This window comes from Neomonachus schauinslandi, chromosome 6 (assembly GCF_002201575.2).
Source record: "Neomonachus schauinslandi chromosome 6, ASM220157v2, whole genome shotgun sequence".
NCBI lineage: Eukaryota > Metazoa > Chordata > Mammalia > Carnivora > Phocidae > Neomonachus > Neomonachus schauinslandi.
The window spans coordinates 20,685,207-20,704,740 of NC_058408.1; positions in this window are offsets into that span (position 1 = coordinate 20,685,207).

Genomic DNA, 19,534 nt, shown 5'->3' on the forward strand with positions numbered 1-19,534 from the left:
TTGTGTTTCCTGTATGCCCTAGTGAGAATTCCATCAGATCAGGCCTGGTTTCCTCAAGAGAAGTGTGACTACAGAGGCTGCTGTTTCAACCTAAATCTGGTGATAAACTTCAAGAACACTTAATCCTACCATCATCTGACCCTTCAGTGCTCTTGTAACAGTTGAAATTTCACATCCATTTGTGTGATGGGATCAACTTGGGAATTACACACCACTATTTTTATCCTTGCTGTTCACAGTGTTCCTCAGTGTCTTACAAGAGGGCAAAACAATACAGAAAGAACAGCAAATTTAAATGATCTTCTAAATAGATTTTTTTAACTTATACCATAAGCAATGGTCTGAAGGCAAAGTGTGGGCTCACCTACAAGGGTGAGTTTTTGGACATAGAAGTCTGTTTTTTAATATTTTTTTCTATCCCAGGAGCTTGGTTTTCCAAAGAGAAAAGGACTCAGGTCATATTTTTTTTTTTTTTTTTTTTTTTTATTTTAAGCAGGCTCCACCGGGTGTGGAATTCAAGGCAAGGCTTGAACTCATAACCCGAATACAAGACCTGAGCTGAGATCAAGAGTTAGACACTTAACCAACTGAGCCACCCAGGCACCCTTGGACTCAGATCATATTAATCACTAACATTTAGAAAGCATTTACTGTAAGGCAGATGCTTCTTCTTGTTTGAAATATTTTAACCTTTTTAATAATTGTATTGTCTAATTTTGCTGATGAGAAAATTCAAAGCGATTCGATTCACACAGCTTTGGGACCACAGTTTTCTCTACTATTGCCTTACCTCTACCTTTTCCAGAATCTCAAAACTGCCTACCAGTCTTGAGTATCTCCAATTCAGTTCTTTCTGCCCTTTTGTATATCAGCAATTTTAAATCTTTATTACTCTGCATGAAATCTTGACCCTATACTTTGTCATTTTGTTCTACTTTCTGGAAGATTCCTCAACTTTATCTTCCATTTCTTTCATAGAACTTTTAATAAACATCTTTAATTTCCAAGAACTGTCTTTCGTTCTCTAATTTTCTTTCTCATGGCATCCTTAATCCCTCTTGTGATGATACTTATTAGAATTTATTCACATTTCTCTTTTGTTCCTTGCACTATATTTATTTCCTCAGGGATATTTTATTTGTGTGTTTTCCAGTGGTGTTGGAGTGTTACCTCAAATGCACAGTAACCCCATAGTCATCATTCATATTTGAGTATAAGGCACTAATAAGCCAGCTGGAGGTTTCATTAACATGAATGAAGTTTTTTCAACTGACAGCTTGCTTTAAGATCATAACTTAGTGAATAAGCCATTATACAAGGGTTCCTAAAAGATACTATTTGGAGGTCATTTGTGAGGGAATGCTGTTTATTTACAGAAGAAACCTTTGATCTTCTGTGGATTAAAGGGAATCATACCAGCATTATGCACATTGTCGCAAGTGACAATTTCATATGTAGATTTCCACCCCCTTGTTATGAAACCTGCATCTCTGAGTCCTCTCCAGATTCTGCAGAGCAAGTCAGCTTTCTTCTTATTCCTTTTTTTTTCTAAGACTCTCTGGGGTGCAGCTTCCTTGCTACATCTATGAAAACTCTATTCACTTTCCACCTTCTAGAATTGTGTTGAACTGTCTCATCTTCCAGTGGAACCTCTTCCATTCTCTCCTGTATATTTACACGAACTTATTCTTTTGTGATCATTTTATTACTGGGTCAGGAGGAGAAGTGATAAATACTGGCTCCAACCAGAAGTCTCATCTCTATCCCCACCACTGCTTGGGATCCCACTCGATCTATCTCTGTGGGACTTCACTCTTTTTTTTTTAATAGATTTTTTTTTTATTATTAACATATAATGCATTATTTGTTTCAAGGGTACAGGTCTGTGATTCATCAGTCTTACACAATTCACAGAGCTCACCATAGCACATACCCTCCCCAGTGTCCATCACCCAGCCACCCTACCCCTCCCACCCCCTCCACTCCAGCAACCCTCAGTTTGTTTCCTGAGATTAAGAGTCTCTTATGGTTTGTCTCCCTCTCTGGTTTCATCTTGTTTCATTTTTTCCTATCTTCCCCTATGATCCCTGTTTTTTTCTCAAATTTCACATATTAGTGAAATCGTATAATAATTGTCTTTCTCTGACTGACTTATTTCGCTTAGCATAATACCCCCAGTTCCATCCACATTGTTGCAAATGGTACAATTTCATTTTTTGATGGCTGCATAATATTACGTTGTGTGTGTGTATATATATATATACACAGACACACCACATCTTCTTTATACATTCATCTGTCAATGGACATCTGGGCTCTTTCCATAGTTTTGCTATTGTAGACATTGCTGCTATAAACATTGGAGTGCACGTACCCCTTTGGATCACCACATTTGTATCTTTGGGGTAATAGTTTTCTGAGTACAGATCCTTTGCCTCTTTGGCTAGATTTATTTCTAGGTATCTTATGCGTTTTGGTGCAATTGTAAATGGAATCGACTCCTTATTTCTCTTTCTTCTGTCTCATTGTTGGTGTATAGAAATGCAACTGATTTCTGTGCATTGATTTTATATTCTGCCACATTACTGAATTCCTTTATGAGTTCTAGCAGTTTTGGGGTGGAGTCTTTTGGGTTTTCCACATAAAGTATCATATCATCTGCAAAGAGTGAGAGTTTAACTTTTTCTTTGCCAATTCGGATGCCTTTTATTTCTTTTTGTTGTCTAATTGCTGAGGCTAGGACTTCTAGTACTATGTTGAATAGCAGTGGTAATAGTGGACATCCCTGCCGTGTTCCTGACCTTAGGGGAAAAGCTCTCAGTTTTTCCCATTGAGAATGATATTCACTGTGGGTTTTTCATAGATGACTTTTATCATATTGAGGTATGTATCCTCTATCCCTACACAGTGAAGTTTTAATCAAGAAAGGATGCTGTAGGGGCACCTGGGTGGTTCAGTTGTTAAGCGTCTGCCTTTGGCTCAGGTCATTATCTCAGGGTCCTGGGATTGAGTCCCACATTGGGCTCCCTGCTCAGTGGGGAGTCTGCTTCTCCCTCTCCTGCTCCCCCTGCTTGTGCTCTCTCTCTCTCTGTCAAATAAATAAATAAAATCTTTTTAAAAAAGGATGCTGTACTTTGTCAAATGCTTTTTCTGCATCTATTGAAAGTATCATATGGTTCTTGTCCTTTCTTTTATTAATGTATCACATTGATTGATTTGTGGATGTTGAACCAACCTTGCAGCCCAGGGATAAATCCCACTTGGTCGTGGTGGATAATCCTTTTAACGTACTGTTGGATCCTACTAGCTAGCATTTTGGTGAGAATTTTTGCATCCATGTTCATCAGGGATATTGGTCTGTAATTCTCCTTTTTGGTAGGGTCTTTGTCTGGTTTTGGGATCAAGGTAATGCTGGCCTCATAAAATGAGTTTGGAAGTTTCCCTTCCATTTCTATTTTTTGGAACAGTTTCAGAATAATAGGTATTAATTCTTCTTTAAATGTTTGGTAGAATTCCCCTGAGAAGAAATCTGGCCCTGGGCTGTTGTTTGTTGGGAGATTTTTGATTACTGCTTCAATTTCCTTGCTGGTTATGGGTCTGATCAGGTTTTCTGTTTCTTCCTGGTTCAGTTTTAGTTTTGGTAGTTTATACATCTCTAGGAATGCATCCATTTCTTCCAGATTGTCTAATTTGTTGGAATATAGTTGCTCATATGTTCTTATAATTGTTTGTATTTCTTCGATGTTGGTTCTGATCTCTCCCCTTCCATTCATTATTTTATTTATTTGGGTCCTTTCTCTTTTCTTTTTGATAAGCCTGGCCAGGGGTTTATCAGTCTTGTTAATTCTTTCAAAGAACCAGCTCCTAGTTTCGTTCATCTGTTCTACTATTCTTTTGGTTTCTATTTCATTGATATTTGCTCTGATATTTACTAATTCTCTTCTCCTCCTGGGTTCAAGCTCTATTTGCTGCTCTTTCTCCAGCTCCTTTAGGTGTAGGGTTAGGTTGTATATTTGAGACCTTTTTGTTTCTTGAGAAAGGCTTGTATTGCTATATACTTCACTCTTAGGACCACCTTTGCTGCATCTCAAAGATTTTGAACAGTTGTGTTTTCATTTTCATTGGTTTCCATGAATTTTTTTAATTCTTCTTTAATTTCCCCTATGTATTTGAGTTATTTTCAACTTTCCTCTTGTGATTGAGTTTCAGTTTCAAAGCATTGTGGTCTGAAAATATGCAGGGAATGATCCCAATCTTTTGGTACCGGTTGAGACCTGATTTGTGACCCAGGGTGTGATCTATTCTGGAGAATGTTCCATGGGCACTAGAGAAGAATGTGTATTCTGTAGCTTTGGGATGAAATGTTCTGAATATATCTGTGAAGTCTATCTGGTCCAGTGTGTCATTTAAAGCCCTTATTTCCTTGTTGATATTTTGCTTAGATGATCTGTCCATTTCAGTGAGGGGGTGTTAAGGTCCCCCACTATTATTATATTATTGTCGATATGTTTCTTTGATTTTGTTATTCATTGGCTTATATAATTGCCTGCTCTTATGTTAGAGGCATAAATATTTACAATTGTTAGATCTTCTTGTTGGATAGACCCTTTAAGTAGGATATAGTGTCCTTCCTCATCCCTTATTACAGTCTTTGGTTTAAAATCTAATTTGTCTGATATAAGGATTGCCACCCCAGCTTTCTTTTGATGTCCATTAGCATGGTAAATGGTTTTCCACCCCCTCACTTTTCAATCTGGAGGTGTCTTTGGGTCTAAAATGAGTCTCTTGCAGATAGCATATCGATGAGTCTTGCTTTTTTTATGCAATCTGATAGCTTGTGTCTTTTGATTGGGGCATTTAGCCCATTTACATTCAGGGTAACTATTGAAAGATAGGAATTTAGTGCCATTGTATTGCCTATAAGGTGACTGCTACTGTATATTGTCTCTGTTCCTTTATGGTCTATGTTACTTTTGGGCTCTCTCTTTGCTTCGAGGACCCCTTTCAATATATTTTTTTAGGGCTGGTTTTGTGATTGCAAATTCTTTTAGTTTCTGTTTGTCCTGGAAGCTTTTTATCACTCCCTCTATTTTCAGTGTCAACCTAGCTGGATAAAGTATTCTTGGCTGCATATTTTCCCCATTTAGTATCCTTAGTATATCATGCCAGGCCTTTCTGGCCTGCTAGGACTCTGTGGATAGGTCTGCTGCCAATCTAATGTTTCTACTATTGTAGGTTACAGACCTCTTGTCCTGAGCTGCTTTCAGGATTTTCTCTTTGTCTCTGAGATTTGTAAGTTTTACTATTAGATGTTGGGGTGTTGGCCTATTTTTATTGATTTTGAGGGGGGTTCTCTGAGAGTCCTGGATCTTGATGCCTGTTTCCTTCCTCAAATTAGGTAAGTTCTCCACTATAATTTGCTCCAATATACCTTCTGCCCCCCTCTTTCTTTCTTCTTCTGGGATCCCAATTATTCTAATGCTGTTTCGCTTTATGGTATCACTTATCTCTTGAATTCTCCCCTCATGATCCAGTAGTTGTTTATCTCTCTTTTTGTCAGATTCTTTATTCTCCATCATTTGGTTTTCTATGTCACTAATTCTCTCTTCTGCCTCATTTATCCTAACAGTTAGAGCCTCCATTTTTTTTTTTTTAAGATTTTATTTATTTGACAAAGAGAGACACAGCAAGAGAGGGAACACAAGCAGAGGGAGTGGGAGAGGGAGAAGCAGGCTTCCCGCTGAGCAAGGAGCCCGATGTGGGGCTCAATCCCAGAACCCTGGGATCATGACCTGAGCAGAAGGCAGACACTTAATGACTGAGCCACCCAGGTGCCCCTAGAACCTCCATTTTTTTTATTGCACCTCATTAATAGCCTTTTTTATTTCGATTTGGTTAGATTTTATTTCTCCAGGAAGGGATTCTCTAGTGTCTTCTATGCTTTTTTCAAGCCCAGCTAGTTTCTTTATAATTGTTATCTGTTCTCTAGTTCCGACATCTTACTAATGTCTGTATTGATTAGGTCCCTGGCAGACGGTACTGCCTCTTGTTCTATTTTTTGTGGTGAGTTTTTCCATTTTGTTATTTTGTCGAGAAGAAGACTAGATGAATGAGAGAACAAAATGCTAAAAGGGTAACAACGACCCCAGAGAAATATACACTAAACAAATTAGAAGAGACCCAAAACTGGGGGGAAAAGAAAAAAAAAAAGAATATGATCAGGCTGGTGAATAGAACAGAGCCATACACTAGATTCTGGGTATATTTTGGTCTGTTAGAAGAAACTGCACCCCAAAATTTTAAAGAAAGAAAAACTTATATATATACAAAAAATGAGGTTAAATACAATGAAAGGACAGAATATGACTGTAAAAATGAAAATTAAAAAATATTTTAAAGAAGAAATTGATAAGAAGTTGGTTGAAAAAAGAAGAAAAAATTTAAAAAAAGAAGAGAGAGAGAGAATGTGATCAGGCAGGTGAATAGAACAGAGCCATACACTAGATTTTGGGTATATTTTGTTCTGTTAGAAAAAACTGCATCCCAAAATTTTAAAGAAAGAAAAACATATATATATATACGTATATATATATATATATAATGAGGTTAAATACAATGAAAGGATAGAATATGACTGTAAAATGAAAATTAAAAAGGATTTTAAGGGGCGCCTGGGTGGCTCAGTTGTTACGCATCTGCCTTTGGCTCAGGTCATGATCCCAGGGTCCTGAGATTGAGCCCTGCATCGGGCTCCCTGCTCGGTGGGAAGCCTCCTTCTCCCTCTCCCCCTGCTTGTGTTCCTGCTCTCGCTATCTCTCTCTCTGTCAAATAGATAAATTAAAAAATCTTTGAAAAAATAAATAAATAAATAAAAAGGATTTTAAAAAGGAATTGATAAGAAGTTGGTTGAAAAAGGAAAGAAGAATAAATCAAAAAAAGAAAAAATAAAGAAAATTTTAAAAATTAACTTTGAAAGACTAAAGCATCATGGGAAAAAAGCCATGAATTCTATGTGCATTATTCCCCTAGCACCGGAGTTCTGCCGTTCTCATTGATCAGTAAACTTGGTCTTGGCTGGCTGTTCTCGCTGATCTTCTGGGGAGGGGCCTGTTGCCCTGGTTCCCAAATGTCTTTGGGAGGTGGAATTTCCCTGCCCTTGCCCAGTCCCGGCTAAGTAATCTGCTCGGGTTTGCTCTCCGGAGCTTTTGTTCCCTGCAAGCTTTCCCTACAGCTTTGGAGGCCGAGAGTGAAAATGGCGGCCTCCCAATCTCTGCCCCAGAGGAGCCGAGAACTCGGGGCCCCGCTCCTCAGTGAGCCCCCAGAGAAAAGCCGCCAGTCACTCCCATCTCCCCGGTCTCCAGCCGCACTCTCTGCTCACCCGGCCTGTGACAGAGCGTTTCTATCTCTGGCACACGACCCTGGGGGGAGTCTCCAAACCCAGCAGATCCCTGCGGTGCACTCCCGCGCGGCTCCTCCCGGGGGAGGAAGGTGAGTCTCCCCGTATCTGCCACTTGTTGGGTCTCTGCTGGAAGAGCAGGGGTCCGACTGTGCCACAGATCACGGTTTATGGCAACCCCAAGCTGAGAGCCTGCGCCTGGGCTCCGTCTCTGCAGCCGGCTTCCCTGCTCCGTTACCTGGGAGCTCTGCCACACTCAGGCACCCCCGGTCTTTCCGTGACCCTGAGGGTCCTGAGACCACACTGTCCCACGAGGGTTCCACCCCCCGCTTAGCCACCGGAGTGACGTCCCTCAGCTGAACTGAGTTCTAAAAGTTCCGATTTTGTGCTCCGCGGCTCTATCACTTGCCAGAAGCGGCTGACGGAGGCCCCCTCCCCCGCCGTCTATCCTCCCAAATATCGCCTCAGATTCACTTCTCCGCACATCCTACCTTCCAGTAAGTGGTCGCTTTTCTGTTCAGACAGTTGTTGCTATTCTTTTCTTCATTCTCCAGTTGGGTTCGTAGGTGTTCAGAATGGTTTGATTCCCTATCCAGCTGAATTCCTGGGACCAGACGAAATTTAGGTCTCCTCCGCCGCCGCCATCTTGGACTCCTCCCGGCCTGTGGGACTTTGCTCTTGTCACGACACCCCGACTGTCATACATCTCTTCTGATCATTCCCTCTCTAATTGGCTTTTACCATGGCACATGTTCAGATCTCTATAAACTGGAAGCAGAAGGAGAACAAGAAGAAGGAAAGGAGAAGAGAGGAGAGGAAAGGAAAAAAAAACTTCTTTTAAAGATTTTATTTATTTGAGAGAGAGAGAGCACAAGCCAAGGGGAGAGGCAGAGGGAGAAGCAGACTCCCCGCCAAGCAGGGAGCCCGATGCGGGGGTTGATCCCAGGACCCCGGAATCATGACCCGAGCCAAAGGCAGATGCTTAACCGACTGAGCCACCCAGGCACCCAAGAAAAAAAATTTTTTAATAAAACGCTACCTAAACCCTATTACACCTTTTCATGACAACCTCTTTCCTCTCTCAAGAGCCAAGAATATTGAGGTTATTGTCTACATTTGCTTCTCTAGCTCCTTATTTCCCAGTGATTCTTCAGCTACTGCAATCCTGCCTTTGCTGTCATCCATGGAAACTGTCCTCATCAAGTTACATCTTTGTTATTAAATTTAATTGCTACTTTTCATTATCATACGTGACCTCTCTAGCACTTGACACCAATGCCTCCCCTGTCTTCCACAAACCACAATATCTAGGTCTCCTCTATTAGTTCCTCCTTAGTATTCCCCATGAGTTCCTCTTATTCTGTTTATTTTTTAAATGTTAATAGTTTTCAAGATTCTGTGCTGAGTTTCTTCTATTCTCACTCTAAAAATTATTTATAAATTACTTTTTTGGGGGCACCTGGGTGACTGAGTCAGTTAAGTGTCTGCCTTCGGCTCCAGGTCATGATCCCCAGGTCCTGGGATCAAGCCCTACATCGGGCCCCCGTTCAGTGGGAAGACTGCTTCTTCCTCTTCCCCTCACCCTGCTTGTGCTCTCTGTCTTGCTCTCTCTCTCTCTCAAGTAAATAAATAAAATATTTTAAAAAAGAATTTCTTCTAATTCTGTAACTATAGTTATCAGTTACATTTTAATAAGTCAAAAAAAACTATAATTATAAATCCAGTACAAATTTTTCTCTTTTATTCCAATTACGTACTGGGCATTTGAACCAATTTGATCCATGAACATTCCAAAATCAACATCTTTTTCCCTCATCTCCCAATCTCACAAATCCACTTCTCCTATATTCCTCATCTGTGGATGCCACATCATCCACCCAGTTGCCTAAACCAGATACTGTGTATCTTCTCCAAGGTCCTAGTTCCCCTCTTATATGCAGTATCAACTCTTTTTTTATTCTGTTCTATTCTATTCTATTCTGTTCTGTGATATCTCTACAACAGATCCAATTCTACCCAACCCCACTATTCTTTTCAGGCAACAGACATAATTTGTCCCTGTGCCTTGAATCTTATTCTCTAGAAAGGCTTCCCTGAAATGCCTCCCGCAGCCAGTTTCTTCCTTTCACATCCTTATTCAAATCTGTACTCCTCATTCATAGCATGCATCACAATTGTAAATAAATGATTCATTATGTTGTTTGCCATTTGTGTCCCTCAAAAAATGTAAGCTCCCTGAGGGAACATAACACTCATAATATTTGTTGGATGAAGGAATGGATAAATCCTTCTTAAATCCATTTTCCACATTGCCACCAGCCTAATCCTTCTAAAACACAGTCATGTCACTCCACTGTATAAAACTTTTCAAGGGACTCCCACTGCCTTTAGCAATTGACTTTACATCTAAACCTTTTCAGCATGGAATACAAGATTCTCTATGACCTGGCTTGCTTACCTCTCCAGCTTTGTTTCTTATAATGAGTGATTGCTTAATATCACTGCTCTTCTTCAACCTTACTGCAGATAAATTAAATACTTCAAAAACGAAAAAGGAGAAAGAACAAACTTTTAGTACTTTATTATGCTCACATTAAGAGAACAAATGAATAAAGATTATTAAAGAAAGCAGCAGCCTTATTTCAAATAAACACCCTAAATTACCTAAATCACCTGGGATGCTTCTTTATTAAAAACCAAAGAATAGGGCGCCTGGGTGGCTCAGTTGGTTAGGCGACTGCCTTCGGCTCAGGTCATGATCCTGGAGTCCCTGGATCGAGTTCCGCATCGGGCTCCCTGCTCGGCGGGGAGTCTGCTTCTCCCTCGGACCCTCCCCCCCTCTCATGTGCTCTCTTTCTCATTCTCTCTGTCTCAAATAAATAAATAAAATCTTTAAAAAAAAAAAACAAAAAAAAAACAAAGAATATTCCAGGTGAGTTAGAATTAAGTATAGCACACCCAGACAGAATTCCTTAACAGGAGTTACTTCCCTAGTATGACTCACTTTGGAGCCTGCTTCTCCTCCCCTCTCTGTCCCCCAGCTTGTGCTCTATCTCAAATAAATAAATAAAATCTTAAAGAAAGAAAGGAAAGAAGGAAGAAAGAAAGAAAAGAAAGGAAGTAATGGGGTTGCCTGGGTGGCTAAGTCAGTTAAGTGTCTGCCTTCAGCTCAGGTCATGATCCCTGGGTCCTGGGATTGAGTCCCACATCAGGCTCCTTGCTCAGCGGGGAGCGTGCTTCTGCCTCCACCTCTGCCTCTCCCCCCTGTTGTGCTCTCTCTCTCTCTCTCTGACACATAAATAAATAAATTTAAAAAAAAAAATAAGAAAGGAAGTAATGTTCTTGCAAAGAGGTCCAAATTTGAAGACAGAGGGAAAGAGAGTTGATGACAACTGTAAGGTAACTAGGCCATGGCAGATTCAATTTCTTACATGCTTTTCCTTTGAACATGAGGAAAAGTCACCTTTAGAAATAGGTTTTTTTGGGCACCTGGGTGGCTCAGTTGTTAATCGTCTGCCTTTGGCTTGGGTCATGATCCCAGGGTCCTGGGATCGAATCCTACATCAGGCTCCCTGCTTGGCGGGAAGCCTGCTTCTCCCTCTTCCACTCCCCCCTGCTTGTGTTCCTGCTCTCGCTGTCTCTCTCTCTGTGTCAAATAAATAATAAAATCCTTAAAAAAAAAAAAAAGAAATAGTTTTTTTTTCTCATCCCACACTATAATTTCCATTTGTCACCCAAACCCATCAGTAAAATCTAATATGCCTACACAGTCTTCTGTGTGGTTAATATGGAGAACAAAGGTGCAGGACAGTAAAGGGAAGTATGATTTGCCCACATCTCATAAGTTTGGTACTTATAGGAACAGAGCTGTTACCACTCAAGAAAACTGGGTTAGGAGGCAAAAGTTGGCTCCTAATAGAGGCGGAGATGACGAGAAGGAGAACATGCTTTGGAGAACATTTACTGGACATAAACTTGAGAATAGATATGACACCCTCCTTTTTGACCCTCATATAGCGGCATAAGAGGACATGTAAGAAGCAAAACTGGCACCTAAGTTATAGCAGTTATATTGAATGATCTAGAATGTGACATTCTCCCAGTTCTCACCAAGGTACTGGTGATCGCAATTAAGTGGCTTGGGTTAAAAGAATTGACTCTGGGCTTGGAGAATTTTCTTTTGTTTCCCTCAAGCTGTTGTGTCAAGATTTTTCTGAGATATTTTCATCTTTTTTTCAAGGCCTTTGCAGATGAGTCTTTGCTTATTAATCCTGGGATGACTGTGTAATACTCTGTTTTCCTCCCACTGGAATGATCTGATTTGTTATCCTATGTGCTTTCTTAAATAACCGCCTTCTCTAAGCAGAATTAGCATTCTTTGATCTGACTGCTTTATTCTCTTGTTTGTTGTGACAATGGGAAACGTTTCAAAGGTTCTCTGGCTAAAAGAGACTATTTCAGCTGGAGTCCAAAATGAAAATACATCTAACACTTGGAGAGTGCCATTAAATGTCCTTCTGTAGTGGGTGCCATGATGACCACCTAGGCACTCACTACCTCAGGGCTCAGGCACTCACTCCTCAGCCCCAGTCTGTGTTGTCTACTCCTGGTTCATATCTGAGAACCTCCCAGGGAACTAGCCTCAGCTGAGGGAGCTGCCTTGACTCTGTACATGTTCCTCTCCCCACCTAGGATCAGCCTGCTTCAAAGTAGATACAAAGGCTTGGCCCCCTTGCCTTAATTGGGACAACGCTGAAGACCACCCCAGCTCCAGAACTCCTGCAGGATAGACTGAGATCATGGCAATCAGGTGGGCAGATCAACTTCTTTCTCTGTCTTCCTTCCTTTCTTATAAAACTTCTACATGCAACCATTCATCTCAGAGCCTGGAATCCAATCTAATGACTAGTACTATTAAGGTTTAATGATCACTTCATTTCCAGTATCTTATGGGTTAGATAGATATACTGAAATTCATTAGACCCATTGAAATGTGGAAACAGAAATTAATAATTGAGGACAGAGCACCTGGGTGGCTCTGCCGGTTAAGTGTTTGCCTTCAGCTCAGGTCATGATCTCAGGGTCTTAGGATCGAGTCCCGCATCAGAGTCCCTGCTCAATGGGGACTCTCCCCCTCCCCCTGCTGGTGCTCTCTCACTCTCACTCTCTTTAAAATAAATAAAATCTTTAAATAAGAAAAAATGTAATAATTGAGGACAGATTCTGCCATTATAAAAGAAATACCTAATTCATAATTATTTAAATATTCCTCAAATTATTGGTCATTTTGCATCTAGTAATTTGTACTTATTCATGTATAGTTCTTTTAATAATGAGTTTATAGGGAAAATATGAATTCAGTGAAAAAAATGCACTGACTCAAGTTTTATTCAGTTTTGAATACTTCATTTGTCCTAGTTTTAGTGTAAAACATTTCTAGATAATTTGAAAAAGCTTGTGCATAACTTGCCTTTGTTTTCATTCCAAAACTTTAGCTTCACTGTTAAATATGAAGATTGTTTTTTAATCTCAAGAGAAGCTTCAAGTATAACTCTGAGTTTATCTGCCCAGCATCCCTTCCTATGGAAAAATTTCCCATCCCTACAACTTATGGTCCTGATGGGGTGTCAGTCATGATGCTACTCTACCCCAAGGCATGAGCAGTGATCCAGGCTGGGCAATAAGAGTACTCTACCTCCTAGCATTTGAGTTTATGAGCTAAATAGGGTGAAAGGGACTCTTCCCTGGGATGGATATACACATGATGGAAAGAAAAAGGATATGGCCTTGAAGCTTCCTATAGCCAACTTTGCCTCTGTGTGCCAAGATCTTGCCAAAAGAATGAAGCCAATACCCAGAGAGAAGCAAAGCCAAAAGATGATAGCATTTAAGCCCCTGGTTAGGGTGAGGGGGTTCAGCCTGTCTTTTGGACTTCCCAATTATATAAGCCAATCAATTCTATTTTACTTGACTAGTGTGAGTTGGGTTTCTGTCACTTCAAAAGATACCTAACACAAAGTTTTACATAAGCACCTTTATACTCACAATCATCCCTCTGAGGACTCAATTTCCAGCATCTTTTGTCTAAGAACAAAAGCAAGGGCTACTACATTCCACACTCAACTAGACTTTCCCAAATTTTTTCCCACCCTCTTCTAGCTATTTTCCTCATGTAGCCATAGTACCTGGTAGTGGTAGTCAGCCGTTGCTTACATTTATTCATAAAGCAGCACTTTACCATTTTGCAGCAAAGATCATTTCCCATTTTCAATCACAGACCAGTTTCTATTCCAGAGACATAAGTCCTGGTGTGCTACATTTTCTCTGACTTAATAATTTGTCTGTGTGCAAATGAGCTTTTGGACTATGAAAACGCAGCCAAAGCACCACGGTTTCCCTGATGGCAATTTTCTCAAATTGCTGACATATTGCTTAGGAAAAAATAGCCTCTGGAGTGCTAAATTTGCAAACTTCAATCTGTTGAGGCAGCAGATATCACATGCTTCGTTAGAATAGTGAAGGGAAGTCACTCATAGGACAATTAATTATGGAAACCTGCCACTCAAGTGCCTAATAAATAAGCATCCCCAAGACTCGGTGGTGCTGGCTTTTCATGCCATTTTCAATCGTTCCAAGAATCACGGTGACAAGATTAGTTCATCAAACAAGTGATTTTTGCAGCTCTAGAGTAAAATTATTCTACAAATGAAAAGCCCATGACTTCAGCTACAGAGCAAGTTTAGGTTGATGTTCAACGCATCTGTTAACTGCTGACATTTTTACAGGTGCTCAAGAAGCGTGAACACGGAGGCTCAAATAGAAGCACAAGCAGAACACACGCAGTTGATCTCTCTCTGGTAGTCAACAAGGGAAGCTTTGTAGCTTATATAAAGCATGATTTGTACCCTATTTGCATAAGCAATTCTTGATTATAGAATCACAGGATGTTAGAATCAGGAAACACATAACAGATCATCTAGTATAATTCCTTGAAATTGAGACTCAGGGAGGTGCAATGATTCACCTAAGATTTCACAGCTAGTGAATGACATACCCAGGAGCAGGCAGGTCTATTTCCTTACAGTTTGTCTGGAGCTACCTCACCACTTCTCTTCTGTAAACTGTTTCTTGATGATAAATCATTGGTTTGCTCCAACCTCTAGCTGTGATTTGGTGGCAAAACCATTAGACCTAGGATTAGAGTGTCAAGATTTAAGTCCTGGCCTCGACACTCTAGATTTATGATCTTGGGTCAAATCAGGTAAACTTTCTGAGCTCCATTTTCTGCATCTTCATCTTTAGATGAATAGAGGTATCTTATGGGGCTGTTACTAGAATTAAATAAAATAACACATAAAGCACTTTGGTAGACCATAAATCACTTTGCAAATACAAGGTATAATATTTATAACCAAACTGTAACCATGGTTAAAAGAAAAAAATCAATCATAGTAATCATCGATAACTGTTCAGTACTGTTCTTGGCATAGTATTGAGGTAATTCTTCTACCAGAACTTTCCCAGAGGGTGAATCCCTATTGACAAGCAGTTTATATTCCAAAGAACAACAAAGGAACAAATGGATTTCTGTTCTTGTCTAAGTCACAAAAGTCAGAGTATTTTGCCTATTAAATGAAGATATGATGAATCTGGGAGGCTGTCATTTAAGATGCCTTGGGCTGTGGGTACCAGGAAGCCCCGACTCATAGTGTCTTAAACAATAGAGGTAGGACAACTTCAGGTATAGTTTGTCAGGGTCCCAGTTCAGCTTCTCAGCAATTCTCTTGGCTCTGCCCTTCTTCATATGTTGGCATCTTCCTCGGCTGGTAGCAAGATGGCTGCAGCATTTCCAAGTATGTGATACTTGGAAATTTGATTAAAGTTGTTGAAAAGGTCTGTATCTTTAGTGTCACCTACTTAAAAGCAAAGAAGTTTTTCCAGAAGTCTTCAGCAGACCTGTCCCTGTATCTCTTTGGCCTGAAATGGATACCATAGAACTCCTCTGAATGGATTAAGATAGTCAGAATACATTTGCCTGAGTGGCAGATGGAGCCAACTTTTCCTTGAGCTTAGGTTGTATAGTGAAGGGGTGGATACTTAAGCAAAATTAGGAAGGAGAGATGCAAAGAATTCTGATGCCATACTTTTCTCATTGTTCTGTGGCTTCATCATTTATAGTAATGCCTCCTAGGCAGCAATTATCAATGAAGGTGATAGCCCTGGTAGAGGCAGAGGGGAACCTGTTTATTGATACCAGTTCAGTCTCTAGGTTTTCAATTGTGGAACAGTGAGAAGTACCTGGAAACTAAATCAGTTTGAGTTTTGTCAGCACTCTGTTTCTTTGTTGTATGTTACCTTGCTGTGTGGCGTTTGGGTGAGAAGCATGCTGGAAAACAGAAGAGCAAGTTGTAAGTAATCATTACAAGTTTAGTGGGAAAAAAAAACAGGTTTTCAGAAATCTAGAAAGAAGAGCAGCATCAGTCTGGAAGACTGAGAAAAATAATTATCTGAGGTTGAGAAAATGGCATCAGATGGATCCAAGAATGGCATAGGAAATATGACTGAACACATGAAGAAGGTCAAGCAAAAAGCAGGAAATCAAAGAGCAAGGTTGGCAGGACAGTCCAAATGGAGAAAGACATTCACATTCAAAACAAGTTCAAGAAAATGTAAAAGCCAAAAGAAACCCACTTGAGAGCCTAATTTGGTTCTTGGGCTGCCAATCTGTAACTCTTGTAGAAGAGTTGAGAAGAATCATTTGAAGATATCTAATTTCTAATATTCAAATGTAGAAACATTTGCAGAAGCCTAAAGTTTGATCATTTTTTCTAAAACATTTCTGTCCTTTATTTTGTGTTTAAATTGTCCATATAACCAATTCTTTTCCAAAAACCAATTCTATTGGGTTCTATTTCATTTGTATGGATTTCACATATAATATCAAATGTAAAGAGTTTCTCTAAATTATTATCCCAAAACATCTAACATTTTCAAGACTGATTCTCAACATAAGTAAAACAGCTCCTATTCCTCAGCAGTAAGATTCTTAAGTACCCAGGCAATTCAATCATCTTGTTTTATTTCTATTTGAGTGGCAGCGGATCTAGCAGGAGTTCAATGTGCTTTTGTTCTATCCAGTGTATCAAAGATGGCTGCTTTCCACCTCTCCTCTAAGCATTCTGAGCTGTATGTGCCAACCACATGCAAACAAAGAGAGTGGATGATTCCCTACACCATATTATAGAGGGTTTTGCTTTGCAGGCATAGTGCTAAGAGTCACCCTGAAGCTCAGCTTTGCAATCTTATTTCCTCTCATCCTATTCTTGCCCCCAAATTGAATTACCATAAAAGACAACTGAAGTCACTTTCTCAACCATGTCAGGAGACCAACAAGATGACTGCATAAATGTCAAAATAAGTCAGTGTTCATAAATGCATTGAGACAGGGCAAATGTACCTGAATCTATTTTTGGCTGGTGAAAACTCTTAACCATTTTTGGCAGTGTGAACAGTCACGCACATGCAAGCTCAGCTCAATGCAAACACTGGCAGTAGCCTTGATTCGTTTCCATGGTTTCAAATCACTGCAGATGACAGCCGTGATGCAGCTTACAGTGATGTCTCCTGGGAAAACCCTGGTTGCGATACCCTCCTTCTCGAGCTCCCTTTAAGAAATACTGTTACAAAACCAGCAATTCTGATTTTCTGAGGTTGGTTTTTTTTTTTTTTAATCACTACTTTAAGTGCTTGATATGTATTTGATTATGGTGTAGAGAGAAAAAGAATTTGGGTTAGGTTAATGAAATATCTAAGTGCTAAGGAGGAAAAATGTTAAGTTTTGAATTTCAAGATTGAAGCACTTAGTGGCCTCCTCTTATGTTAACTGGCTGATTCTCCTGACTCAATAATCATCACTGATATTTTTTTATTGTTTGTTTATTTGAGAGAGAGAGCACAAGCAGGGTGGGGGAAGCAGCAGAGGGAGAGGGAGAAGCAGAGGGAGAGGGAGAAACAGACTCCCGCTGAGTAGGGATCCCGATCCCAGAACCCTGGGATCATGACCTGAGCCGAAGGCAGACACTTAACCAACTGAGCCACGCAGGCGTCCCTATCATCACTGATACTTAATGACATCTCAATGTGCCCACTCCTGTCTTTTGTTTGGATGGTATTTTATTATGTAATTATTCACTTTGGTCAGTTGAAAACATTTAAATGGAACATTACCAGATAAGTCAAATACCTAAGGCAATCTTTAAGAAATTTAAGGGGTCACAATCAAAGTTAGATGTATTCATTATAATGAGGGTAGCAAGGAAAAAAAGAATTTCTTATGATGAAGATAGGAAAGAAACTTTTTTTGAATTCTAGACCCACCACTTCCTGCCATAGTAAATTTGTGAGAGACATTTGCAGAATGGATACTCTACAAAAATATACACTTTATTCTATAGGGCTTTGGCTAAAAACTCCTATGAGACTCTCACTCTTATGTAGTGGGTTGAATAGTGTCCCCCAAAACTTTAGATCCACTCAGAACCTTGGAAGATCATTCTATTTGGAAATAAGGTCTTTGTAAATGTAATTAACTCAGATGAGGTCATACTGAAGCAGGGTATTGGGGCTCTAAATCCAATCACATTTGTCCTTATAAGAAAAGGAGACACATGAGGAAGAAGTCCATGTGATAACAGAGGCAGGTATTGGAGTGGCAGATGTTGGAGCTCCATGCCAAAGAACACTGAAGATCACCAGCAACCACCAGTAGCTACAAGAGAGGCATGAAACAGATTCTCCCTCAGAGCCTCCAGAAGGAACCAAACTTATCAACACCTTGATTTCAGACTTCTGGCCTCCCAAACTATGAGAAAATAAATTCCTATTGTTTTATGTCACCCAGTTTGTGGTACGTTGTTATAGTAGCTCTAGGAAATTAATGCACCTTATAGGGGGCTAAGCCACGTATATCCCACAAGGAGTCCCTTTACCCATATTTCTAAGGCCTAGACTAAAAGTTGGCTCTCTTGGCTCCTTTCTTTAAGCCTACAGCCTACCTTTAGCCACCAAGGTCTTCTACCCCCACAGCATGACCAACTCAAAGAAAAAGTTTTTTTCTTAAAGTCTTGAGCATAGGCAGCGTAATAGTCCATCCCATGCCTTCATTCCCACTAGATTCCACCTTGACCCAGAAAAAGAGCTAAGGATCCTTCCCAGGTCAGAAGCTTCACCCATCCTAAGGCCTTCTTATGATATCAGCTAAATGGGAATTTAGAGAAAGAAGGAGTTTAAAGAGCAGTCCAAATTAAAGAAAGGGTTCTTACCTCTTTATTTTTTTTATTTGTTAAAATGTAAAATTGACATATGACATCATCTTGACTTCAGGTGTACAAAATAATGATTTGTATATATTGCCAAGTAATCACCACAGTAAATCTAGTTACTATCTGTCCCTATACAAAGTTAAACTTGGGACATCTGGGTGGCTCAGTTAGTTAAGCATCTGCTTTCAAGCTCAGGTCATGATCCCAGGGCCTGGGATCTAGTCCCACATCTGGCCCATTGCTCGGCGGGGAGCCTGCTTCTCCTTCTGCTTGCCATTCCCCCTGCTTGTGCTCTCTCTCTCTATTACTAATTAATAAAATCTTTAAAAAAAAAAGTTAACCTTTAGGATTTACTCTATTGACAACTTTCAAGTATGCACTACAATATTATTGACTATAGTTACCATACTGTACATTATATCCCATGACTAATTTATTCTATAAACAGAAGGTTATACTTCTTGACCCCCTTCACCCATTTCATCCACTCCCCATCCTCCCTCCCCTCTAGCAACTACTCTGTATGAGTTTTATTCTGTTTTGATTTTGTTTGTTTTGTGTTTTAGATTCCACATATAAGTGAAATCATACAATATTTATCTTTCTCTGTCTGACTTATTTTGCTTATCATAATACCCTCAAAGTCCATCCATGTTGTCACAGATAGCAAGATTTCATTCTTTTCTATGGCTGAGTAGTATTCCATAATATATATATATATGTATTAGTAGTATTCCATAATATATTATATATTATTAGTTAATAATATTTTATATATATATTAGTAGTATTCCATAATATATTATATATTATATTA